This window comes from Bos indicus x Bos taurus, chromosome 1, assembly GCF_003369695.1.
Source record: "Bos indicus x Bos taurus breed Angus x Brahman F1 hybrid chromosome 1, Bos_hybrid_MaternalHap_v2.0, whole genome shotgun sequence".
In the NCBI taxonomy this organism is placed as follows: domain Eukaryota; kingdom Metazoa; phylum Chordata; class Mammalia; order Artiodactyla; family Bovidae; genus Bos; species Bos indicus x Bos taurus.
This window is the reverse complement of record NC_040076.1, coordinates 147,600,347-147,628,208: the sequence shown is the minus strand read 5'-3', so window position 1 is coordinate 147,628,208 and position 27,862 is coordinate 147,600,347. Positions and strand designations below refer to the sequence as shown.

At 44.0% G+C, this 27,862-nt stretch overlaps 1 long non-coding RNA gene across 1 annotated transcript; it reads left to right on the top strand.

Annotated features, from left to right (window-relative positions):
* LOC113896386 lies at nucleotides 1-24,364 on the top strand. The gene is made up of 3 exons (XR_003512029.1): nucleotides 1-84; nucleotides 15,588-15,712; nucleotides 24,266-24,364. It is a non-coding gene; the product is annotated as an uncharacterized LOC113896386 (long non-coding RNA).
* Nucleotides 24,365-27,862: the final 3,498 nt, after the last annotated feature.

Genomic DNA, 27,862 nt, shown 5'->3' with positions numbered 1-27,862 from the left:
CTCAGGCTTCTACTTCCTGTGACAGAGATGAGACCGAAGGGGATGGGATGGTGCTGAGTGTCCTGAGACAAGAGTAACACAAAGGTGAGTGACAAAGCAGCTCCCAAGAGATTACTTACAACATGGTCCATTTTTTATTCTGGCTGCACCACACGCTTGTGACATCTTAGTTCTCAGACCAGGGATTGAACCTGGGCTCTTGGCCATGAGAGCTGCTGCTGCTGCTACTGCTGCTAAGTCACTTCAGTCGTGTCTGACTCTGTGTGACCCCATAGATGGCAGCCCACCAGGCTCCCCCATCCCTGGGATTCTCCAGGCAAGAACACTGGAGCGGGTTGCCATTTCCTTTTCCAATGCATGAAAGTGAAAAGTGAAAGTGAAGTTGCTCAGTTGTGTCCGACTTTTCGCGACCCCACGGACTGTAGCCCACCAGGCTCCTCCGTCCATGGGATTTTCCAGGAAAGAGTACTGGAGTGGGGTGCCATCGCCTTCTCCAGGCCCTGAGAGCACAGAGTCCTAATTACTGGACCACTAGGGAATTTCCAACATGGTGCCATTTTTTATTAGGAACAAAACTGAACGTATTGTTTGAACATTCAGGCAATGGTGTGCCAGAGCTAGCTTGAGAAACTGGCTTGTGAAATCCATTAGTTAAATTCTCAGGAATTTAGCAAGTCAGTTGTTAAACACAGCTGTTATTAAAAAATTAAATCATATAAACTTACAATAAAGTAAATTATAGCAAAGAGGACAGTAATAAATACTCTGACTCATCACCTCTTAATTATTGTACTTCTTATACTATTATCTGTGCTTTGGAGGTTATTATATCTGTTGCATCTGTGTGGTGAAGATCCTATAAACTGGCGTGCTACTTGGATCTCTTTACAATTTATCATTCAGTGACATCACCTCGGTAGCTTGAAATGGGCCACTATTTATATGAAAGAAATTGGCAAATGCTGCACATCAGGGCTTGATGGTTTTGGCTGATCAGACCGACATAACAGAATGGTGGGCAAAATGTTAGTAATGATAAACGGATTAAGCTGAAAAGCTTGTCATGTCTGTGACATTGTGAATCACACAGAAATTGAGGAAACAGTCTTCTAGTATTTGAAAGCTATCTGATTCAACAAAGCAGTTGCTTTCATGATTGATGAAAAAGTGATTTTCTACCATGTGTCTTTGTCATTTTGCTTTTTTTACTGATCAATGTAAAAACAAAAATCAACCCACCTTCATCCTGAAACTATGTTGGTTCATCGGTTGCAATCATACGTTGGTGGCAATTATGAAGGTTTGGCAAAAATCAACAAAAACAGTCTTTGAGAATCATTTGACTGTATAGATTTATGATAAGGGATATTATATATATTTTATTATAATTTGTAAATTGGGTGCTATAATTCTTTGTATCAAAAAACTTACAACAAACTGGGAGGATTCAGGCACACATTTAATTTTTGGAGAACTGATTGTTAAGCATTTACCAATTCACTACTTATACATATGGTGGAGCAAAGTGAGAGCAGAAGTCACTCAGTCGTGTCTGACTCTTTGTGACCCTGGGGACTATGTACAGCCCATGGAGTTCTCCAGGCCAGAATACTGGAGTGGGTAGCCATTCTCTTTGCCAGGGGATCTTCCCAACCCAGGGATCGAACCCAGGTCTCCCACACTGCAGGCAGATTTTTTACCAGCTGAGCCACCAGGGAAGCCCCGTGATGAAGCAAGGGGATGATTAACAACATTCTAGGTAACTGTTACCTTTGAGGGAAGATTCCACATGGATGTCCACCCACATCTCCTTCTCTTTTGTCTATTTCCTCTCACCTGCCATCCACTCAGTCATCTAAGTTCAAAGTTGGGGACTCACAGAGGGATCCTCTCCCTGCCTTCACATCTCATGCCAGCTGTTGTTGACTTTCCCTTCTCAACATGTCATAGTATTTATGGCTCCACATGAAAGGAAACATTTCCAGCTTGGAACCCAGCAGAGAAACGCCTCTCCCCAATGATCTCTCTCCTGGAACACGCAGGGCACTGCCTGCCATGGAGCATATGGCTGTCAGAGAGAGCACAGGGGATGGAGAGGGAGCCAGAGCTCTGGGCTTTGCCCAGGTTTTCAGCAAAGTGGCTGTGAAAGTGAGTGAAAGGAGGCTGCAGCCCTTCTCAAACCTGTGTCGCCCCAACACTAGAACATTCCTTAAGGGGAGAATGCCAACTGGTTATTCAACAGTCCATCTCACAGGAGTCATCCATTCATCTTATCTTCACCCCATCTCATCCAGCCTCAGCAATCAGAGAAGGTGGGTGGGCATGTGTGGGTATTAGTAACTCAGTCATGTCCCACTCTCTGTGACCCCATGGACCGCAGCCCACCAGGCTCCTCTGTCCATGGAATTCTCCAGGTCAAGAATACTGGAGTGGTTGGCCATTCCCTTCTCCAGGGGATCTTCCCCACCCAGGGATAGAACCCAGGTCTCTTGCTTTGTGGGAAGATTCTTTACAGTCTGTGAAAGTGAAAGTAGCTCTGTTGTATCTGACTCTTTGCGACCCCATGGGCTAATAGAGTCCATGGAGTTCTCCAGGCCAGAATATTGGAGTGGGTAGCCTTTCCCTTCTGCAGGGAATCTTCCCAACCCAGGGATCGAACCCAGGTCTCCTGCATGGCAGGTGGATTCCTTACCAGCTGAGCCACCAGGGAAGCCCAAGGTGGCTGTGGACACTTGTCAATCTAAGGGAAGCAGACACAGGTGAGGAAGATCTGCAATTGATACAGAAAGAAAACTAGGGGCAACACGTAAGGAAAAACCAAAAGTTAGGTCCCTAGGATGCAGGGTACAGAGGACAGGAAGTGCAGGGTCCCTGGGATCAGATCCAGAGCGGATGACCAGGGCGGCCCTCCAGGGGCAGAAGGTAGAAACTGGCGCAAGCATGGGTCTGGACCATCGAGGCCAGTGTGCTGCCCTCACCCAGGGAAGTCGGCGGCTCCCCCTGCTGTGTCCAGGGACAGGACACGGGTGCCTGGAGCTTGGACACCGCCCCACGACCCAGGGGCTTCCCCCTGAAGGTCTGGGAGATCAGAGGAAGGGCAAAGGCGGAGCGTGGAGAGAAGGTGAGACACGGTCCCTGGGTCTCCGTGGCGGTCGAATGCGGCTTCTCCGAGGCTGCCTTCATCACCTGTGCCCTCTCTGCTCATGTGTGCTTTTCTGTGAACAAAGAAAGCTCCCACCTGCCTCCCGCTGTCCCTCCCCACCACGTCTTTCCAGATTCTGTCCTTGTTGAGCTCGGCTCCTTTCCTCTCTTCAAAGAAGAGGAGACAGCTCCTTGTTGCTCCGGGTCTCACGCCTTGTTGATATCAGTTTCTTGATAAACGTGAGTTTCCGATGTGGATGTCACCAATGCCTAAGTCACCTTCTAATGGGCTTCCCTGGTGACTCAGATGCTAAAGAATCTTCATGTAAGGCAGGACACTGGGGTTCAATCCCTGTGCCGGGAAGATCCCCTGGAGAAGGGAATGGCAACCCACTCAAGTATTCTTGCTTGAGAAATCCCGTGGACAGAGGAGCCTGGTGAGCTACAGTCCATGGGGTCACAAAGAGTCAGACATGACTGAACGATTAATGCAACATGAGAGAACCAATATACATAGAATTTAGCTTTCTGTTTACAAGAAGGGTTTAATAGTTCTGTTTTCACTGAGTCCTGTATTTACTTAAAAGCCTCTGGTCAGCGTTCAGCATTAAGACCTGGCCCGGGTGGACCCAACATTAGTAATGTGGTCAGGGTTCTGCAGCCTGCACTTGGCACCTCCCAGAAAAAGAATGAGGCTCAGCTTCCTTTGAGTGTGTTCCAGCATGTATAAAGACAGATTGAAAATAAATAAAAGTGTTTGTAGCTGGCAATTTGGAATGTAAAGACACTACCCAGTCAAGGCAACCACAATATCCAGGGATAGAAAAGGGCTTTGACTCCACTTAATGAGAAGATGCCACATAAAGACGTAGCTTCCTACTTCCTCCTGCAGAACAAGTAGTCAAGTGGTCCCACCACCCAGAGGAGACAGGCTCCAATTTCACTGTGGCCTGTCTGGAGGGCTGACTGTGCCTGGGGTCAGACCTGCATGAAGACCCTGTTCCAGTTCCTTTTGCTGCAGTGCCTGCTGGTGCTTTGAGCTGGGGATACTCCCAGAGCCAACTACAAGGAAACTCTGCATAGCAAAAGCCTCTGACCAGTTTGCTTTGCCTGGGTTTCCCTGGTGGCTTTTCCCAGAACCTGCTTGCCAATGCAGGAGACGTAAGAGATGCAAGTTTGATCCCTGGGTGGGGAAGATTCTCTGAAGGAGGGCATGGCAACCCACTCCAGTATTCTTGCCTGGAGAATGCTATGGACAGAGGAGCCTGGCGGCCTACAGAGTCAGAAAGAGCTGGGGACACAACTGAAGCTACGTAGCAGCGGCAGCAGCCTGCTTCCCCCAGCACACGAGGAGGCTGCAGCCCTTCTCAAATCTGCCTTGCCCCAACACTAGAACATTCCTTAAGGGGAGAATGCCAACTGGTTATTCAACAGTCTTCCATCTCACAGGAATTGTTCATTCATCTTATCTTCACCCCATCTCATCCAGCCTCAGCAATCAGAGAAGGTGGGTGGGCATGTGTGGGTATTAGTCACTCAGTCGTGTCTGACTCTCTGCGACCCCATGGACTGCAACCCACCAGGCTCCTCTGTCCATGGACTTCTCCAGGTCAAGAATACTGGAGTGGGTTGCCATGCCCTCCTCCAGGGGATCTTTCCCACCCAGGGATAGAACCTGGGTTTCTTGCTTTGTGGGAAGATTCTTTATTGTCTGATCCACCAGGAAATATACCCTATTAAACAGCTGCTGGGAATTCTAAGGATTCTAGGAATTCTTAGGAGCAAGAGGTGAGCTATGCTTTCATGCGTGTTGCCTTCTGTGTTGACCTGCTTAATGCTGCAAAGGACAGAAGGCCTTATCCCCCGGGCAGGGCTGCACAGGGTGGGCAGTGAAGGCTGCGGAGAAATGAGGACTTGGTGGGGGGTGGGGGTGGGGAAGCCCTTCGTGCCGGCCCCTTACCTGGAGGCCAGCTGTGATTCTATTTCTTGTTGCAGAGCTGATGCTCAGGCTCCGAGCAGTCCTAGTCCTGGAAGAGAGACACACGGGCTGATGCGATGGAACATTTATCACTTTCGAGCTTTGTGACTAATCATAAAGCTAGCTGGAACGTCCTCTTCAGAAACAGAAGCATCCCTGTTAGATCAAAAGGAATCACTTCACCGCTGTTTGTAATCTGGCCACTGGGCGGACAGCTGCTGGGTGGTGGCTGAGCGCGTGGTGGTCCTCTGGCAGCCCCCTGAAATTCTCTGCACTGTTGGCCCAGCTGGTGTCTGTTCAGAGAGCTACTGAGACTCTCCCATAGAAAGGAAAGCTTCCTGTTTTTGGAGAAACTGCAGTGTTTTAAGTACATGTGAGAGAGAGGCCTTATGATGACTGATCAGAACAAAATCAATCGTTCTCTTTCTGCATTATAAACGATGAGGTTGACAGTCCGCAGCTTTTAGCAAGAGTGCTGGTGTGACTTTGGGGATGGGGGTAGGGGTACGGGTGGGGGCAGAACCCAACAAAAGCGGGTGAGCACAGGATCTTTTCCCAGTTGGGGGAAGAAAGAGTGGGAACCTTAGTGATCTGGTTTGGTTCAGTTCAGTCACTCAGTCGTGTCTGACTCTTTGGGACCCCATCAGCCAGGCTTCCCTGCCCATCACCAACTGCCAGAGTTTACTCAAACTCATGTCCATCATGTTGTTAAAATCTGAGCTGGGGAAACTCTTAACCTTTGTAATAGGGGAACATATTATACAAGGAAGCTAGAATTTTGGGTTAGCTTGTATGCAGTCATTTGAGGCTACCCGGCCTAACCTTTCTGTCCTCAGGGAGGACCTGACTTGAAGCTTGAAGAATCTCACGTTCCTCTAAAGTTCCACACAGCCAAAAAAAAAAAAAAAAAGTGGAAAGACACCTTTGTAGGAAAATTTCAGTGCTAGGAGGGCCCACCACCTCATGAGATGGTTCCAGTTTTTGAATAGTCTTCTTTGTGGGAAAGGCCTCCCTTGCATTTGGCTAAAAATCGGCTCCCTATCAATTGTGCCTCCTAGTCTCAGTGTTATCCTTTGGAACGATATGAACAAATCCAGGTCTCTCCATACGGAGGTCCTTTCTGTGTTTAAAGATGACACTGGTGTCTGTGTTGTCTTATCGTCTGACTGTCCTCACTGCTTTCTGATGTGAAGGAGGGACACAGTCACCTCCTGCAGGGGTCACTCAGCCACACTATGGACCCCACACAGTGCTCACATCTGGAGATCTGTCACCTCCTTTGTTTATGACATTATACTTCTATTAATTCATCCATCCTGAGATCTCATTGTATTTTTTGGCAACTGTGTCACACTATTGGCTTGTGTTTACCTTAAAGTTTGAAAAATAATCAACCTGCCATTCCATTTCCATGTACCCAGAAAGTGAAAGTCCCTCAGTCGTGTCTGACTCTTTGCGACCCCATGGACTATATAGTCCATGGAATTCTCCAGGCCAGAATACTGGAGTGGGTAGCTGTTCCCTTCTCCAGGGGATCTTCCCAACCCAGGGATCAAACCCAGGTCTCCCGAAATGCAAGCAGATTCTTTACCAGCTGAGCCACCAGGGAAGCCCATGTACCTGGAGAGAGTTTGGTAAAGAAGATGAAGTGAACATTTTGACCTAGTCACTATTAATTTGTTTTGCTTTTATCTTGGCCTTTGAATATGTCATTTGATATGAGAATCTTCAGCCAGTGGACATATTATGCTGATATGCAACTTTGCATATTTTTGCATACTTACTGTGATGCGATCACACTATGAATCATGTTCTCCTTTGGGAATGGTGGCTGGAGCTTTGTTAGATTTCCACCCCCTCCCCCCAGTTTTATTGAGAAATCATTGGCAAACATTGCTGTAAAAGTTTAAGGTGTACAGTATGATGGTTTGATTTATGTGAATTGTGAAATGATTACCACCATAGGTTTAGTTAACATCTGTCATCTTATATAGATACAATAAAGAGAAAAGAAAACAGCAATTTTTAAATTTATCAATGTTATAAGAGATGAAGATTTAGTCCACCTCTCCTTCCTCATTCTCTCCCCCAAATTATCCTATTTTTAATTATGCCAATAATTAGTGTTTGCAAGATAATAATAATGTAACTGTTATTCACTGCAGACAGAACCTATTAGAATACTGTAATTACATCCTTTATTTTCTCTCTTTTTTAAAACAATTGAAGTGTAATTGACCTACAACTCTGTACTAGTTCCAAGTGCATATGATAGCGATTCAATATTTCTATACATTTGCTAAATGATACCCTCTATTGTGAGATTTTTGAAAGGCATTGTTCATCTAGGCCGCAGCACATGTGAGCTGAGTAAGGTGAGATTCCCAATAAGAAGCTGACACCACCCATTTAGAAGTTTGAGGGCATTAGCAGATGATGTTTGCAGAGCCATGAGTACCTCTTATGACACTTTGTAGGAAATGGCAACCCACTCTAGGATTCTTGCCTGGGAAATCCCAAGGACAGAGGAGCCTGGTGGGCTACAGTCCATAGGGTCACAAAAAGTCAGATACTGAGCAACTAACAAACTTTTCATGGCTTATATTAATTAAACACTTGGATATTTACACATCTAGTTAATAAACCTGCTAACTTTTCCCTGTGTGAATGTCTTGCCTCCCCAGTTACATTGTCCAATCATTTGTGTCCCCTACAGACCTAAGGATGTGGTTTTGTCCATCAAAAGGCCGATATAAGTAGATGTAGGATTAAATCGTGGAGATCTGAGAGGAGTCAGTTTCTCCCTCAGGAGAAAGAGCAAAGGAAACACACTCTTAGGAAGTTCCTATTCTGTGCCAGGCATGGTGCTGGGAACTTTATATTGATTGTTTCCTCTGATCCTCGGTAACACTCTCAAGCAAGTTGCCATCCTCATTTTGCAGACTAGGAAATGAAATCTCAGAGAAGTCAAGCAACTCTCAAACTTCATACAAAGAAGAAGTGAGCAGGCTGGATTTGAACTTGGATCTCTCTGCCTGCAGGCGCAGCAGTGCTCAGAAGTCTGTCCACTTTCTGTGTGGGTTCAGCGGGGCTGGAGGGAAAGGCATACTTGTGGTTGTAGCTGTCACGTGACCACCCTTGAGGGACCATCCAGGACCATCTTACTGCTCAAGGAAGATAGGAAACAGGTCAGGGATGAAGGAACAGACAGACATGAGAAAGGAAGGTACAACTGAAACAGGAGAGGGAATGGAAAATTGTGGATTATTCACATGCTGTGCAGGAAGCACCTCACATCCGCTCAGTAGTGCAGTGTGTTCATTAGTGGATTTGCTTGTAAACCCCTAAGAAGGCATAGGGATAGCCTTGTCTACATTAGTCATTTTCTGCCCCAAAGAGGAAGGAGCATTCTTAGTTTTTGAAGATGAGGACTTTCAATGACGTTGGGGAGCTCTGAAAAGCTGGATCCTCAGTCATCAGATTTATATTTGGAGACCTTATTAGTCAGGTTAGCACCAAGCTGTACTGTAGCAATACATAAACCTTAGAACTCCATGGCTTACACAATAAAGAGTTCTTTCTCACTTGTGAAAATTCTGGTGTGGGTTGGGCCAGTCTTCAGAACACTGTCTTCCACGCAGGGACTTAGCGATCCGGGCCGCTTCCATCTTGGGAAGCCAATGTCTCTGTATGTGGTTTCCAGGTTGTTGTGGCAACCAGGATGGGAGGGTCAGTTTTTAAATGCTTCATCATAAAGACGCCATGGATCACTTCCACTCACAGCGCATCAGCCAGAACTGGTCCACGGCAATGCGTCCTTAGCGCTAGCCTTCTCTGGGAAGGGGCGTGCTTGGGTACTCAATGACTACGCAATGTCTCATTTCCTTTACTCTAGTCTGCTCAAAACCCTTTTGAAGGCAGTTCATTGCTCTTGGGAAAGAACACAGACACCTTCATACAGCTTGTTAGGCCCCTGGCCCTGGCCACCATTTTCCAGTCACCCTGGATATTTCAGGTCTTGTGGTTCAATGTGCCTTCTCTTCCCTATTGTCCTGTTGTTCTGCCTCCCTGAAATACTCTCCTCCTTCTGTTTTCTCTGGCTAACTCCCATAATTGTTTCCATCAACATTTATATGTCACTTCCTATGGAAACCTTTCTGAAGCTCTACATCTGGGTGACTTTACTTTTTTGGGCTCCAAAATCACTGAAGATGGTGATTGCAGCCATGAAATTAAAAGACACTTACTCCTTGGAAGGAAAGTTATGACCAACCTAGACAGCATATTAAAAAGCAGAGACATTACTTTGTCAACAAAGGTCTGTCTAGTCAAAGCTATGGCTTTTCCAGTAGTCATATATGGATGTGAGAGTTGGACTATAAAGAAAGCTGAGTGCAGAAGAATTGGTGCTTTTGAACTGTGGTATTAGAGAAGACTCTTGAGAGTCCCTTGGACTGCAAGGAGATCCAACCAGTCCATCCTAAAGGAAATCAGTCCTGGGTGTTCATTGGAAGGCCTGATGTTGAAGTTGAAACTCCAATCCTTTGGCCACCTGATGTGAAGAGCTGACTCATTTGAAAAGACCCTGATGCTGGGAAAGATTGAAGGCAGGAGGAGAAGGGGATGACAGAGGATGAAATGGTTGGATGGCATCACCGACTCAATGGACATGAGTTTGAGTAAACTCTGAGAGTTGGTGACGGACAGGGAGGCCTGGTGTGCTGCAGTTCATGAGGTCACAAAGAGTTGGACATGACTGAGTGACTGAACTGAATTGAACTGAACATCTGGGTTAGACAACTCTTCTTTGAGCATCCAGGTCATCCTTCATTTCTCCCACCACTGTAGAAAGGTACTATTTATTAGCCCATGCCATCTTAGACTGTGGGCTCTCTGGTGTTTGGAACCAGTGTAAGAGTGGTCCCTACATGCAATGGCCAGTACGAAGAAGAGGCTTAGTGTACTCTGGAGAGAGGAAAAGAGGAAACCTTCCAAACCAGAATGTATATGATTGTACTACAGTAAGTCCCTTGCATATAAACAAATTCTGGTCCAAGAGTGTGTTCTTTTTTTTTTTTTCTCTAATTTTATTTTATTTTTAAACTTTACATAATTGTTTTAGTTTTGCCAAATATCAAAATGAATCCGCCACAGGTATACATGTGTTCCCCATCCCGAACCCTCCTCCCTCCTCCCTCCCCATACCATCCCTCTGGGCCGTCCCAGTGCACCAGCCCCAAGCATCCAGCATCATGCATCGAACCTGGACTGGCAACTCGTTTCCTACATGATATTTTACATGTTTCATTGCCATTCTCCCAAATCTTCCCACCCTCTCCCTCTCCCACAGAGTCCATAAGACTGTTCTATACATCAGTGTCTCTTTTGCTGTCTCGTACACCGGGTTATTGTTACCATCTTTCTAAATTCCATATGTATGCGTTAGTATACTGTATTTATGTTTTTCCTTCTGGCTTACTTCACTCTGTATAATAGGCTCCAGTTTCATCCACCTCATTAGAACTGATTCAAATGTATTCTTTTTAATGGCTGAGTAATACTCCATTGTGTATATGTACCACAGCTTTCTTATCCATTCATCTGCTGATGGACATCTAGGTTGCTTCCATGTCTTGGCTATTATAAACAGTGCTGCGATGAACATTGGGGTACACGTGTCTCTTTCCCTTCTGGTTTCCTCAGTGTGTATGCCCAGCAGTGGGGTTGCTGGATCATAAGGCAGTTCTATTTCCAGTTTTTTAAGGAATCTCCACACTGTTCTCCATAGTGGCTGTACTAGTTTGCATTCCCACCAACAGTGTAAGAGGGTTCCCTTTTCTCCACACCCTCTCCAGCATTTATTATTTGTAGACTTTTGGATCACAGCCATTCTGACTGGTGTGAAATGGTACCTCATAGTGGTTTTGATTTGCATTTCTCTGATAATGAGTGATGTTGAGCATCTTTTCATGTGTTTGTTAGCCATCTGTATGTCTTTTTTGGAGAAATGTCTATTTAGTTCTTTGGCCCATAAAGAGTGTGTTCTTAAGTCCAATTTTTTTGTTTAAGTTCAACAAAATTAGCTTAGGTATTGAGCTAACACAATTGATCTACCTACACAGCTAACATAACAGTACTGTATGGTAATAGACTGATAATACCTTTCACACAAGTAATACCTAGAGAACAAAGACAAAAGTTAAATAAAACATCTTTTAATCCTACAGTGCAGTACCTTGAGAAGTACAGTGGTACAGGACAATAGCTGGCATACAGGGGCTGGCACATGTTTGCTTCTTAGAAAGTTCGCAACTTGAAGGTTTGTGTGTAGGGGACTTACTGTATTGCAGATTTGATTTTAAAGTTAATCTGGAAAAGCAAATGCCCTTAGAAGAGCCAAGAAACGTTTGAAAAGGAAGAATGAAGGGGAGTTTTATTTTTCTGGATGGGAAAATGAATTATAAAGTTACAGTTATGAAAAGAGTGAAATGTTGGCTCAGGATTAGACCGAGAGATGAGGCGATGCTGAGAGCTGACATTACTGTCTTGAGTCCAGATGCCGCAGGCCAGGGACCAGGAGATTCAGCCAGGGTTTTTGTGTTGCAGTCTTGGGCAGAATTGCTTCTTCTTCTAAAAACATCAGTCTTTGCTCGTAAAGCCTTCAACATACATGAAGAATTGGTCCATGATAAAGTAGGTATTTTACATCACTGCAGAAAGGATAAATTATTGAACAAATTATCTTTATACATCTGGCCACAATTTGGTAAAATTAAAAAGTAATCAAGCTAAGATTTAAGAAGTTAAAACATTTAAAAAGAAAGTTATGTCTTTAACTTATAACACATACATACAAAAGTAAATTTGAAATGATTATAGTTCTAAACACAAAAAAATCTTTTAAATACTAGTAAATACATAGGAAATATTTTTATTATGTTGAGGTGAGCAAAGCACTGAAAAAGAATGACATATGGCCCAGAAGTCAAGTGATTTAGAATGATATATTTGATAACATTGAAACAAAACTCTTCTGTATAACTAAAAGCTATATAACCCCAACTTTAAAAAGCATATCAAGCTGGGAAAGATATTCACCACATGTAACTTAAAAAGGTTAATATAAGAAGTGTCTAAGTATCAGTAAGAAAGCAATTAACATGTTAAAGCTTTAAATTGGATTCAGTGCTAATCCAATTTAAAATGGAAAAAGGATATGAAAAAAGAATTCATTGAAGAAAATGTATAAATATCTCCTAAGCAGAAGAGATGCTGCTTATCCTCACTGATAATCAAATTAATACAAATTAAAACAACGAAATAGCACTTCCTCCATGATATCACACATATTAAGATGAGTAAGAGTACTCAATATTGATGATGGTGGTATAATTATTTAGAGATAAATTTGACCATACGTATTTTTAAAGAGTGTCTATATTTTCGACCTTAACAATTATACTTCATCTCTAGGGGGTCAGCCAGGTGACTTATGGAATATTATTCAGCCTTTGAAGAAGTGAGGTATAGTTACTACATATTCTGACATGGAAAATGTCTGTGATAGATACTTAGATTTAAAAAATGACTTACAGGAAGTTCTCTGACCCTTCAGTGGTTAGGACTTGGAGCTTTCACTGCCACCACCCAGCTTGGATACCTGGTTGGGGAACTAAGATCCTGCAAGCTGTGTGGTACAGCCAAGAAGGCCAAAAAGGTGACTTACAGAATATTAATGCAGTATAGGACTCCATTTATAAAAAATATGTACATGGATTTTATGTGTGCATAAAGAATATGTAACCCACTCCAGTACTCTTGCCAAGAATATGCAGCAAACTGTTACGGGAGATAGCATCTAAGAAATAAGACTTTGAGAACTTCCATTTCTTATTTTCCATACTTTAGTTTTATTACTTTAAAAATGTATGATAGCGTCTATATTTTAAGAAGAGACGAAAAAGACACTGCTTAATTTATCTTACCAAAGCTTTGACTGGTTATGTAGAATCTTAGGTTCAAAAAGACACTGTGTGCCATGTCATACTCAGATATGTTCACTCATTCACTCATCAAAGATTTAGTGGATACTTTTGCTGTGTGAGGTCTTTTTCTCTCTTACATGGCTCTTACCTATGTAATTTTCTTCCTCACTTTACTCCAGAAAGTGAGTATTAGAAAATAGTTACGGGTCTGAAGCAAAGTTGGCTTGTGGGAGACCTCTTAGATACCCAGCAGAGGGCGCTGTGGCTGGGAACGAAGGGTGACTCCTGTTTGGCTGTTTTGAGTCCCTTTCGGGTCCTGTGTAAAAGATTCAGAAGTTTTTATTGGAAAAAAAAAAAAAGCAAAACCCCTCAAACCTCTAAAAGCACCCCATATTCCAACTGCAGGTTCAATTTGTGTGGCTGTTCCCACTTCAGAGCTATCAGTCTCGTTCCTCTGGGGGCCTATGTCCGTGCAGGGAGCAAGTGGGTGTTTTGAGTCGAGAAATCCAAAGATAGCCGCGTATATGTCACATCTCACGAGGACGGAAGACTAAAATGAAAATTTATGCTCTAAACTTTGCCCTGTCTTGGCGTCCAAATGCCACGTGACTGTTGTTTTACTGAATGGAAAGCCAGAATAATATGGTGACAGCAAGTTGTCTTGGGTAGCATGAAACAGAAGACTTGCCCTCAGGTCATTGAATGCATTTTTATTTTTACTTCTGCTTTTGGTTCGTATTTCATTGCATTATTCATTTAATGCAGAAGAGAGGCATATTTTGGATGCTATGCTCGAAATTCAAATATGTGAAATACAGGGATAGTCTCCTGAAAGATTTTTGGAGAGATTTGAAAATACAAAACATGAAAAAATTGTGATAACTTCATATCAAAAAATTACACTTAGCAAAAAAATATCACTTCAGAATCTTTTTTTTAAATTGAATCATAATTGATTTACAATATTGTGTTAGTTTCAGGTGTACAACATGATGATTTTTCTTTTTGCAGATTTTGTTCCATTATAGGTTATTATAAGATATTGGGTATAATGTTCCCTCTGCTATCCAGTAAATCCTTGTCGCTTATCTATTTCACGTATGCTGCTGTTTAGTTGCTCAGTTGTGTCCGACTCTTCTCAAGCACAGGGACTGTAGCCCACCAGGCTCCTCTGTCCATGGAATTCTCCATGCAAAAATACTGGAGTGGATAGCCATTACCTTCTCCAGGGGGTCTTCTTGACCCAGGTATTTAATCCAGGTCTCCTGCACTGCAGGCAGATTCTTTACCACTGAGCCACCTGGGAAGCCCTATTTTATGTATAGTAGTTTGCTAATCCCATATTCCTCATCACAGTAGTATCTGTAAAGAGCAGTTTTCCAAATCCAGATAAAATATGATGTGGTTCATTCTGTTGCCACTTTAAGAGCAGACTTCCTGGTGGGACTTGAGACTTCCCTGGTGGCTCAGACAGTAAGGAGTCTCCTACAGTGCAGGAGACCCTGGTTTGATCTTTGGGTTGGGAAGATCTCCTGGAGAAGGAAATGACAACCCACTCCAGTATTGTTGCCTGGAAAATCCCATGGATGGAGGATCCTGGCAGTCTACAGTCCGTGGGGTTGTAAAGAGTTGGACATGACTGAGTGACTTCACTTTATTTCACTGAGAGCAGAATCCGTAATGCAGTCAGACATAGTACGTTTTGCAATTAAAACACACAAGTCCCTAGAATTCAGCCTCACAGTTAGCACAAATGAGAGACTTTTCCTTTAAGAAACATTTATTTATTTACTTGGCTGCCCTGGGCCTTAGTTGTGGCACACGGAATCTTTTACTTGTGGCACGTGGGATCTAGTTCCCTGAGCAGGGATTGAACCTGGGCCCCCTGCTCTGGGAACTCAGAGTCTTAGCCACTGGACCACCAGCAAAGCCCCTGGAAGACTTTTCATATCCTTTCCTTTCTCTCTGGCCCCTTGTCTTGTAGTTTGCCAAATTGTAGTTTCGGACAAGTTGACTCTTTGCTCCAGCACACAGGTAGAGTTCTCTGAAGTCAGAGATGTCTTTCAGTTGGAGAATAGGTGTTAAAGGAGCTTTGGCTACAGAGTACAAATAGAAATGGAGAATTTATGCAGTTTGACTTGTTAAAGCAAAAATCCATCTGACGGAATAGCAGTCATGAGCTGCAAGACTGTGCCCAGTGGCACAGAATTTACAATTTAAAACATTTCTGGCTTTCTACATTAACTTCCTTGGTTAAACAGGTAGAATTCCCTGAAAATCTGTGGTTAGTTTCTCAAGGTCAATGAATGTATTAAGGAAATGTCAATATCTTAGCTGCTATAAAACTTTCTTTCTTATAAAAAGGAAAACTAAGGACGTAAATTTGAAAAGAATATGAGAAGATTTTGCAAGTCTTTGTATCTTGTGTTTGTGCAGAGCTGATGTTCTTTTTATCCAACTCATTGACCTTATTTAATCCAAAGGTAAGGCTCGTCCTCCAGGCTGGTGCCAGACTCAGCTTCTGAACCTGCCCAGATCAGCACAACCCTCTCTCCTCTTGGCTGGAGCTGCCCCAGCAATGACTTGCTCTGTTCCTGCTGTTGTGAAGGTAGGTTACTGAAGCCACCACTGTCCATACAGCCTGACCAGCAAGAAGAGGCCATTGCTCCAGAGGAGGCTGGGAGACATATTGGAAGCAGAGAGTTTAAAACCCCATGGGGACAAGTTCACCCGATGGGAGGCGGTGGATAGGAAGGGGCTGGTCGATGAGTTCTCTCTCCTTTCTCCTCCACCCTCAGAGACTGTTCTGAGATACAACAGTCCTACAGCCTTCCTGAAAGCATCACTCTAGGCCACACAGTCAGCCAGGCTGTCACAAAGCTCTGGCCAACTCAGAGTGCTGGCCATGCATTAGAGTTCCCTGTCACCTGCCTTGCAGCGCTTCTGCCCATGCCCACCCTTCTCTAGGATCACACTTTTCAGTGAAATGTTAACAAATAAACCTATGCTCCGGGGTCTGTTGTCTAGAGGATCTGGGCCAAGAAAGTTGGAACCTAGGTTGGCTCTAGAAAACAGGACCCTCTGGTGGGCTCTGGCAGGGGTGGGTATGTGGTGACAACCTCCCATGCATTGTAGCGTCATGATTACTAAAGCTTTTATCTGAAGTTAATGAGGATGAGGATACGATGGAGGAAAAGCTTGGAGATGTCAGCTCACTTTGGCACTGTATCCATCGTAGGGCAATGATAACTGTTAGGATTGTGATGTGGGGTGATCCCCGTTGAAGGCTCTGGAAGCCTTGCAAAAGAGGGAGGGTATGGGGAGGGAGGAGGGAGGAGGGTTCAGGATGGGGAACACAGGTATACCTATGGCGGATTCATTTCGATATTTGGCAAAACTAATACAATATTGTAAAGTTAAAAAATAAAATTAAATTAAAAAAATAAATAAAAAAGATCTTAAAAAAAAAAAGGGAAAATGACAGGTGCTATCTTGAGGCTCTCTTTGAAGTCAGAGTATTCCTGGGGTAATTTTAAAGGGGGTTCTCATCTCCTACATCTGCAAAGCAGGCAACTTTAAAATGTGAGTGAAAGTGAAAGTTGCTCAGTCGTGTCTGACTCTTTGCGACCCCATGGACTATACTGTCCATGGAATTCTCCAGGCCAGAATACTGGAGTGGGTAACCTTTCCCTTCTCCAGGGAATCTTCCTGACCCAGGAATCAAACCCAGGTCTCCTGTATTGCAGGTGGATTCTTTACCAGCTGAGCCACAGGGGAAGCCCACTTTAAAATGAGGATCTGATTATGTTAGAAATGTAAAGAACAGATGCTCAGCCTTAACAGCTCTTCAGTGTCAAAGAGCATTTCCTGAAATGGAAAAAGTGAGAACCTGAGACCTAGGATGGTTACATATGCCTGGTTGAAACTGAGAATGTATGTGTGTGTGTGTGTGTGTGCGTGTGTGCACGTGGGCGTGCGTGCACTCAGCTGCTCAGTCATGTCCGACTCTTTGCGACCCCATGGACTATAACCTGCCAGGCTCCTCTGTCCATGGAATTTTCCAGGCAAGAATACTGGAGTGGGTTACCATTTCCTTCTCCAGGGGATCTTCCCAACCCAAGGATCGAACCTTCGTCTCTTGCATCTCCTGCATTGGCCGGTAGTTTCATTACCAGTTACCTGGGAAGCCCCTGAGAATATTGGATCCCAAACTACCTGAAGCCTCCTGGCTGGCAGAAGCTGTCCCCAAAACTAGCAGAGATCAGCTTCCCCTTCAGGGGATCATACCATGACCTCCTGGAGGAGATGCTTTGTAGCTCACCATTGTTTTTCTCAAGATCAGTCCCCATCATTCCTTGTCGTCTTCCAGGTAATAGCCAGAGTCTGAGCACAGCTTCAGTGGGGAATTACACTCTTCTCCAAGGAAAACAATCTATGTGTCAGTCGTGTCCGACTCTTAGCGACCCCATGGACTGTAGCCCACCAGGCTCCTCCATCCATGGGATTCTCCAGCAAGAGTACTGGAGTGGGGTGCCTTTGCCTTCTCTGAGTGGACAAATAGCAACTGTCAAATGTGTACCAGCAAAGACATGCAGGAGGGGTCTTGAGGGTGTTAGATTGTCATGATCACTCGGAGCTGGTCTGTAGAAGTGACTCCTTGACATTTAGGCAGGATGATGACCTACAGTTGATAAGATGGAGGTGGTGGAGTATGAAGAAAGGGTAGGCTCAAAGAGTTGGGATTATTCGAATGGATTTACTATGTAAACTTCAAAATCCATCCACTTAACTCTGTTTCTTAATTGAAATTTATTTTTAATTGGAGGATAATTGCTTTACAATATTGTGTGGGTTTCTGCTACATTTCAAAATGAGTCAACCATAGGTATACTCATGTCTTGAAAATCCCTCCCACCTCCCAACTCTGTTTCTTGACAACCCTCACCCTCCAATGAAGACTTGTTTGTCCTCAAATTTTAACAGTAACGGTGTTGAGAAATACTGCCTTGGCAAGACACTGTTTAGCAGAGATGGGAGATTAATCCTGTGAAAATTCAGGGATCTATTGCATCAGTGAAGCTCCTAGGGGTCCAGTGGTCTGGAGCATGCCAGATACCCTTTTTCTTAAAAATTAAAAGATAAATATCATAATCCCTTATATATGGAATCTAAAAGGAAATAATACAAATGAAGCTTACTTACCAAACAGAAAGAAACTCACGGACTTAGAAAACAAACTCAAGGTTCCCAGGGGGAAGGGATAGTTAAGGACTTTGGGAAGGTCATGTACACACTGCTCTATTTAAAATGGATAACCAACAAAAATCTGCTGTATAGCACATGGAGCTCTGCTCAATGTTATGTGCCAGCCTGGGTGGGAGAGGGGTTGGGGGGAAAATGGATACATGTATGTGCATGGCTGAGTCCCTTCACTGTTCACTTGAAACTGTCACAGCATTGTTAATCGGCTGTACCCCAATACAAAATGTTTCTGATGTTTAAAAAAATGAAATTAAAAAAAAGATACATGTCATATTGTAGGCACTCAGAAATATATTTTGCTGAATGAGTAAGTGAGTGAAAAACATACAGGAAGAGTTCCCTGTGCAAAGAGAAATCTGCTTGGGCGAGACAGGTTCCCAGAGGAAGGCGGAAGTTTGCTGTCGCCGGAGGCGCTGCGAGAAGCTGGAGGTGAGGCAGAGAGAAGGCTGTGGTTTTCATGGCTTATGTGCTATTTATTTAGACACCTGCTCACAGAAGATGGAGGACAAACAAGTGGCTTTCATCAAGGGAGGAACAAGGCCAGGTTTTTGTTCGAGAATGAACTTTATGGCTGATCAGAGAGATTGTCCCGAAAGGCCCTGAGATCAGAGTCAGGTCAACTAGCCTGGTCTCTTTTGTAACAGTCCAGTTGGAAGCTCTGAACAGCTGATTTGGGACAGGACAGAACTTGAATGAAGGAAAAAATAGATTCCAGAAAGCCGTGGGGGAAAGAGTGGTCAGGATTTGGTAACTGGATTGGGAAGGTGGGGAGAAGGAGACAGAGCAGAAGAAAATTCTCAAGTCTCTGTGTCTCTGGATGACTGGAGAATGTGGCAAAGAATTCAGCTTAAGGGATAGACGGTGAGTTTTGCTTTGAATAGTTGAATTTGAGGATGTGGGGCACACAAGGGGAGGTGTTCACTTGGCACCTGGACAAGTGAAGAGAGTCTTGGCTGAAGACGGAGGCTCGAGAATTGTTTGAAGCCGCAAAACTGAGGCCCAGAGAGGTCACCTAACCCATGTTGACATAGTTGATAAATAATAGAGTGAACCTTCAAACCCAGACATTTCTGGCTCTGAGGCTAACCCCACTATTCCCTAACTTACTTCTTTTCCTCAAGATTATGGATTTCTAAAATGAAATTTGAAAATACATATGGATGGCAATCTAGCAAAATTACCAGTGTATTCACACTTAGGTATCTCACTTCTGCAGAAGACGACGTTGCAGTCAGACCTGGACACGTACAGAATGACACACGCACAATGTCATTCATTGCAGTGTTGCTTGAAAGACCACCACCACCACCACCAAAAACAGCAGGAGGGGAAGAGTTAAATACATGGACCATCCTGTCCCTGTTTAGAAGAGCGAGGAGCTCTCAGTGAACTGACAGTGTGTATATTAGTATGTATATCATACTCTCTCTTGTGTAAGAAAAAGCAAAACTAAGAACATATATTAATATTTGTGTTTGCTTATGTCTGGGTGAAGAAAACAAAGGATATAAGATACTAGTAGAAGTAAGGTGCCTTCAGTCAGTTCAGTTGCTCAGTCGTGTCCGACTCTTTGCGACCCCATGAGCCGCAGCACGCCAGGCCTCCCTGTCTATCACCAGCTCCCAGAGTCCACCCAAACCCATGTTCATTGAGTCAGTGATGCCATCCAACCGTCTCATCCTCTGTTGTCCGCTTCTCCTCCTGCCCTCAGTCTTTCCCAGCATCAGGGTCTTTTCTAATGAGTTAGCTTTTTGCATCAATGGCCAAAATATTGGAGTTTCAGGTTCAACATCAGGTCTTCCGATGAACACCCAGGACTGATCTCCTGTAAGACAGACTGGTTGGATCTCCTTGCAGTCCAAGGGACTCTCAAGAGTCTTCTCCAACACCACAGTTCAAAAGCATCCATTCTTCTGCATTCAGCTTTCTTCACAGTCCAACTCTCACATCCATACATGACCACAGGAAAAACCATAGCCTTGACTAGATGGACAGTTGTTGACAAAGTAATGTCTCTGCTTTTTGTCATAGGTTCACAGGAAATTGCAAAAAAAATATACACAGGGAGGTACCCCGTACCCTTCACCCCTGTAGCATCTTGCTTAATAATAGTGTAATAACAAAACTGGGAAATGAAGCAGAGTGCTTTTGAAACAGCTCGGTGACCCATCGAGATGATGAAATCACGGTTCTGTTACAAAGATAGCATCGATATTTTCTTGAGCACCTACTATGCGCCCCTTAATCTATGGGGCATTGGGATGTAAACAGATCAGTGTAGTACCACCTGGGAGGCTGACCTCAAATAAAAAATTATGCACATAATTCATGAGTCATAGTTGTGCAAGTGCCATGATGAAAACAGAACCAAAAAAGGTTGATTTCATAAAAAGATAAAACGTTTCCACGATGTTTCATAATCTTATTTTAAGATTTGCCAAAGTTCGGCACTCAGCTTTCTTTATAGTCCAAATCTCACATCCATACATGACCACTGGAAAAACCATAGCCATGACTAGACGGACCTTTGTTGACAAAGTAATGTCTCTGCTTTTTAATATGCTGTCTAGGTTGGTCATAACTATCCTTCCAAGGAGTAAGCGTCTTTTAATTTCAAGGCTGCAAGCACCTTAAAAGGCAATAGGGTGCCTTATAAGGGTGGCAAAGAACAGAACAGACAGATACAGTGTAGGAACAAAGCTTCTCAATGAATGTCTTTTTGAAGCCTGTGAATGTATTACTATTTAAGGCAATTAAAACATTGAAAATGTGGTATAAACCCATTAGCATTTATCTACACTTGAAATTCATCTCTTCTTCTGGAAAGATGTACTTGGTTTATGGATTTATAATATTTTTGCACTTAGTCTTCCACCCATCCTTCCATCCTTCTGTCTATCCATCCAACACAATTATTCATCTAACATTCATCTATAGCCACAAGGAAAATAATTAAGAAAACAGACATGGTTCCTGGCCTTCCTCTAGATATAAAGACAGAGATTAGTCAGATCATGCCATAAAGACACTGAGATGGCAACCATGCTACAAAAAGAATGAGAAGGAACTCAGTTGTTCTTGGATGAGGTAGTTAAGGATGTCTCAGGGAAGGCTTTCCTGAGGAAAATCCATCTGAATTCCATGAAATGCAGGAGGGAAGTGGTGAAGGGAGGGAGGCAGGAGGAACGGTATTTGCAGAGGCTCTGAGTGAGGCACAGTGTTTGAAGAACTGAAGGAGGCAGTGTCACCATCGTGTAGGGGCTGAGAAAATGGGGGGCATGCATTAGCAAGGGGGAATACACATAGGAGGGTCTTGTTGGGCAGGTTGAGGATGAGGGTCTTTGTAATCAACGCAGAACTGGAAATGACTGGAGAGGTTGAGGCTACCGTGGAATAATATGAGCCATTTCTGTCTCAGGAAGATAACTGGCTGCTCTTTGGAGAGTGATGGGAATTGGAAAAAGAGCCGAGCCAAGGGGACCAGTTGCAAGGCTGCCTCTGGAAGAGGAGGAAGGTGACATTTGTTCAGGCCAGGTGAAGGTTAGGGTTAAGAGGAGCCCATGGAATCAGGAGGAAGAAAAACCAAGAAGTCTGCATGATGGGTTGTGTAAGGGTGGAGGGGAGAAATTTCCAACATGGGTAGGGTTCCAGTGAGTGCAACTGAGTAGATGGGGCCACCATGTCCTGAAAGAGAATCTGAGGGCATGTTTGTTGCGGGGACAGGTTGGATTTGAAGATGCTGGGGTGTCCTAGAAGGTGACCGATGACTTGGAAAGGCAGCACACAGATCATGCACACAGATCATGTCATGATTCCACGTTTAGAACCCATAGTGTGACTCTGTACTTGGTTAACAACCTCAGTCAAATGTTGCTCACGCCCGAGTCTCACATTTTGATTCTTCTATACCCATGTCAGTGTTGTTGTTGTTTGGTTTCTCAGTCTTGTCCGACTCTTTGTGACCCCGTGGACTGGAGCCCACCAGGCTCCTCTGTCCATGGGATTTTCCAGGCAAGAATGCTGGGGTGGGTTGCCCCTTCTTCCTCCAGGGGATTTCCTCAGACCCAGGGATTGAACCCATGGCCCCTGTGTTTCCTGCATTGCAGGCAGATTCTTTGTCCATGGAGCGCTCGGGGAAGCCACGTTAGTTCTTGACAAAGTGTTTCTCCACTCATCTCTTCCCTAGAACGCATGCCGTGTGTTTACAGGCTCTGGATCCTTTAGAGAAAGGATCTTGAAGAGGAAGACCATCGTTTCCCCCCAAGGAGCCCCTTCAATCAGCCTTCTCAGGTGGCACTTTGGACATGTCCACAACAAATTTATCTTTCTTCTCTGGGTTCCCCATGAAGGCTTAGCTGTTAATCCTCCTTCGTATTTCATATCTCATTTGTGTTTTTACAAGAATACCCTTTTTTGTTGTTCTCCGCACTGGCTCCCTATGTACAGGGGCTTCCCTAGTGGTTTAGAGGGTAAGGCGTCTGCCTGCAATGCCAGAGACCGGGGTTCAATCCCTGGGTCAGGAAGATCCCCTGGAGAAGGAAATGGCAACCCACTCCAGTACTCTTGCCTGGAAATCCCATGGATGGAGGAGCCTGGGAGGCTGCAGTCCATGGGGTCGCAATGAGTTGGACAGGGAGCTTTATTCTTTATTTTCTTTTGGCCTTCAATGGCATAATTTTGCTAACTTGAGGCCACTTTGGGGAATACAGTCATGAGACTTGTAGCCCTGCCATACGGCAACACTGCTGCTAATATTTTCCCAGACCCTGGGGCTGGAAGTCCTAAGGGCTTTGTCTTCTTAACATTCAAAGTGCTGTTCTGATGTATTTGTGTATCCCTCAGAGCTACAGTGGGATCACTGAAGCTTTCCTAAGGGGAACACTTTTCTGTATGAAAAGGAGAGGATGAGAGATTCCTTTCTGCTTCAAAAACTGGTGTAATATTAATTAGGTCTACCCTGGTGGCTCAGACAGTAAAGCATCCTGCTGCAATGTGAGAGACTCAAGTTTAATATGGGGCCAGGAAGATCCCCTGGAGAAGGGAATGGCTACCCACTCCAGTATTCTTGCCTGGAGAATTCCATGGACAGAGGAGCCTGGTGGGAGAGTAATTGGTTAAAAAAATGCTGTTTGTTCCTGCATAACATATCTGGCTCTGGAAGCACATTTAGCCAAGGGCGCTGTGACCTCCATGGGGACATGGAACAAACAGCCTGACACTGGATCCAGAGTTTCTGGCCTGGAGGTAATTCCAGGGACTGATTTCCAACAGATCTATAAGGATAACTGGCTTTGAAAATGTTTGCTCCTAGCAGTGCAAGGCTTGTTTTTCAACTGATGAATCCTCCCAATGTCTCTGAACTGGGTGATGGGTAAATAAAGTCACCTTGGGTCTGAAGAGATGAACAGACATGGAGAGACAGCAGTGGTTCATCAAGGGAGAGATGCTGAGAGAATGAAGAAAGTAACTATAACCTGGGCCCAGGCAGGGTCTCAGACTACTGGTCTGCAGATGTGTTTTGTGGGTGCGCTGGGGGCCATGAGAATGACATCAGATCTCCAGTGGTAGGGACCACATCTAACCTCCATCCTCTGCCCCTGAGCTTTGAGCACCATCACTAGCTGGAACTGCCAAGGCTTAGTGAGGCAGGACCCTGAGGCAGGTCCATTTCTCGGTGATGGGACTCCTCTGGCTGCGGCTTGCAGCCTCCCTTTGTGGCCTTGCTGAACTTTCTATAGAGCTGCAGGGAGCCCAGGAGGCATCCACATAACCCCCTTCCTTCAGATCAGACCTGAATCATGGTTCATCACCTCTTGGAGCCTGGCTCCTTTTCCACGTCCTTCCATAGGTATTTCTGTTAATAAATTACTTTGACATTTAATCCTCTCTTGTTTTTCAGAAGACGCAGACTAACCTAGTCCCCCTTCAAAACAAAACATTTCTGTATAAGGGACACCTCATGCGAAGAGCCGATTCATGGAAAAGACCCTGATGCTGGGGAAGATTGAAGGTGGGAGGAGAAGGGGACAACAGAGGATGAGATGGTTGGATGGCATCACCGACTCAATGAACATGAGTTTGAGCAAACTCCAGGAGATGGTGAAGGACAGGGAAGCCTGACATGCTACAGTCCCTTGAGTCTCAAAGAGTTGGACATGACTTAGCGATTGAACAACAAAATAAGGGACACAGGCAGTTCTTACTATCTCATCTCCTCTGTCATCTTTTTTTTTTTTTTTTTAATATCTGTTTATTTGGCGGCACCAGGACTTAGTTGCTGCATGCAAACTCTTAACTGTGGCATGGGGGATCTAGTTCCCTGATCAGGGGTCAACCCTGGGCCCCCTGTATCGGGAGCGTGGAGTCTTAGCCACTGGACCACCAGTGAAGTCCCAAGGCGATTTTATTTTGACTTTCCATTTTGAACATTTTATATCGTTATACTTACGAAATGCCTGCTCTATGATGATTTCTGTTTAGGGGTTGTTATCTCCTGAAGCATTCCTTCTTATGGGGGGAGGAAAGCAACAGGAGGAAAGCAGAATAAATGACTAGATGAGATGTAAAGACTGTCGGATGTAGAGGCACCATAAGGGACAGTTGAGTGGAGAAAGTCAGTGGGTAGGGGCCTCACAATTGTCAACAGGTGGTTAGGGAAGCCTCGTTTACAAGATGGCATTTAAATGAAGACCTGGAGACAGGAAAGGAGACAGTCAAGATGACCTCTGGGTAGATCATCTGGGAGGGTCATGTCAGGGCAGAGTCTGCGGTAGAAGCAGAAAAGTTTGTTATTCATCGACCTTGCATGAGCTTTTGGTGTAAGTTTAGCTTGCATAGATCTCTGTGAAAGCAATCTTTCCTTCCTTCCTTCCTTTTTTTTTTTTTTTTGGTAGAAAGTAGTACTTTTTTGTTTATTCGTTTAAAAATGAATAAGAATTTATATGCTTTGATTAGGGCTTCCCCATTAGGTCAGTTGGTAGAGAATCTGCCTGCAATGCGGGAGACCTGGGTTTGATCCCTGAGCTGGAAAGATCCCCTGGAGAAGGGAAAAGCTGCCCACGCCAGTATTCTGGCCTGGAGAATTCCATGGACTACAGTCCATGGGATCACAAAGAGCTGGACATGACTGAGTGACTTTCACTTCATACTTTGATTGGGTGCATCTGCCTCTCCTCGGACAGCAGTGTAACTGGGTTTCACGTGGAGTCACTTCTATAGACTTTTCTCCTTAAAGGACACCTCTTCTTAATGACTGAGTTCAAAGCAAACTTTAGAAATCCAATCGATTTCTCATTCCTTACATTTTGTTTGGTAAAAGATTTTATGTCAGTGATTGCAGAATGAAGGTGCCAATAAGAAAATAATTGGTTTATAAATGGAAAATTCATCAGGCATTCTCCTTTCCACTGTCCTCTCCAAGATCAGGGCATGACTGAAATGCAAAGAAAATACACTTGTACAGTAGGTGGAAGATAGTGCGTTAACCTCGAGACTCCCTCCCCGAGGGCAGTGTTGAAGCAAATGGCTTTGTGAGCTTCCGAGGAATGAGACGTGATTGTACCTGGGAACAGAGGAATGGTGTCTGCAGTTCCGTTAATTGGGATAACAATTATGAAAGCTGGGGGAGCATCAACTTTCAGAGCCCACACTAATCCCCAGGAAGACTTTCCCCTGGTAGATATAATACTGCTGTTTTTCAGGTGCATTCCTGAGATGTATCACATTTCTCAGACTTACTTTGTATAGGTTGCTGTCAGGGGCAGGATTCGGGGTGACTAGAGGATTCTTTGGTTTCATCCAGGCAACTCTGCTTTCCTGAAGTGTCAGTGAACGTGGGGTAAGCAGGGGTAATGTGGAACCAACATTTGTTCTGAAGTGTGAGTTCCGTGTGCAGGTTTCGATGAAACACAGGGCAGGAATGCGAAGGCCGTCTTCCTGAAACTGCTCACGCTGACACATTGATAATGTATTTCTTCATGATGTTGACCCAGATGTAGCCCTGTCTCGCCTGGGGACGGGGTAGTCTTCCTTGACTGGCTGCTTTGGGATTTAATGAGCCTCTGTTGACCACAGACTGTATTTTCCTGGGAAATGAAATATGAAAATAGTTGACAATTCTCCCATAAGCTGAGCTGAATTCCAAGAACAACCTGTAGGTAATCCTACCTGGGTTACTTTCAAGAGCTTTACTTTGAACAAAGCCATCATAATGAACACCATTATACTCTATAATAGCCTGTATTCGAAAAGAGTGGATGTATGTGTAACAGCTTCACTTTGTACCCCTGAAACTAACACATTATAAATTACCTGTACCCCAATACATTTTTTGTTAGAAAAAGAATGGCATACTTCTTTTTCTTTTGGAGTGGGTTGCCATTTAAAAAAGAGAATTTTCTCTAGAAAAAGGCAGACAGGTTTTTTAAAGAGTTGTCATTTAAGGTTCTTGTCTGATCCTTATCTAAGAAGGAAAAACTCTTCAGTGTAGCAAAAATATCTACTATAAAGTCTTTGGCTTATATGACATATCCCAAAATCCTTGCAGGAAACTTCACATTTGGAGCATCAGTGTGACAGAATATTATTAATAACCAATATAAGCACCATCATCTCAACCAATGATGATCTGTATTCACATTCGGGTTGACTTTTTAGAAGAGTCTATCAGAAAAACTTATTTATTTTCTTGCTAAACAACCTTAAGTGAAAAAATTTACATATTTGCATTTACTGTCACGCCCTTTCAATGAAGTTTGATTTTATATTTTAATAATTGTTACTATTTTATTTTTTAAATTAATTTTTAGCTGCTTTTCTGTGTTGTGTTAGTTTCTACTGTTGTTGCCTACTCACCAGGTTGTGTCCAACTCTTCTTGACCCCCTGGACTGTGGCCCACCAGCCTCTGTCCGTGAGATTTCCCAGGTAAGAATACTGGAGTGGGTTGCCATTTCCTCCTCCAGGGATCCTCCTGATCCAAGGGTCAAACCTGAGTCTCCTGTATTGGCAGGTGGATTCTTTACCACTGAGCCACCAGGGGAGCCCTAGTTTCTACTGTGCAGCTAAATGAATCAGACAGACATATACATATATGCGCTCTGTTTTGGATTTCCTTCTCATTCGAGTCACCACAGTGCACTGAGTAGAGTTCCCTGCGCTGCACTTGTTCTCGTTAGGTGTCTGTGTTTATACGTAGTATCAATGGTGCATATGTGTCAATTCCAATTTTCTAATTTCTCCTATTGGGTTGACTTTTGAAGCCTTTAGGTAATAAGAGTTGGCATGTGTTAGAAGCTGCAGTTTCTGCAAGTAGAATGTGTTATTTCCCCTCTTTCCTCTGTGCCTTTATAGGAAATGCTGAGTTATAAAGATTATTGCTATTTCCTGAAACGATTTTGCTAATTCCTGTCTGAAGGACAGTGAGAGTGGGTTTCTAGAACACTATTCCTAAGAGTATTCAATTAATGATTCTACTGTTTATATTTTCCAGAATATTTC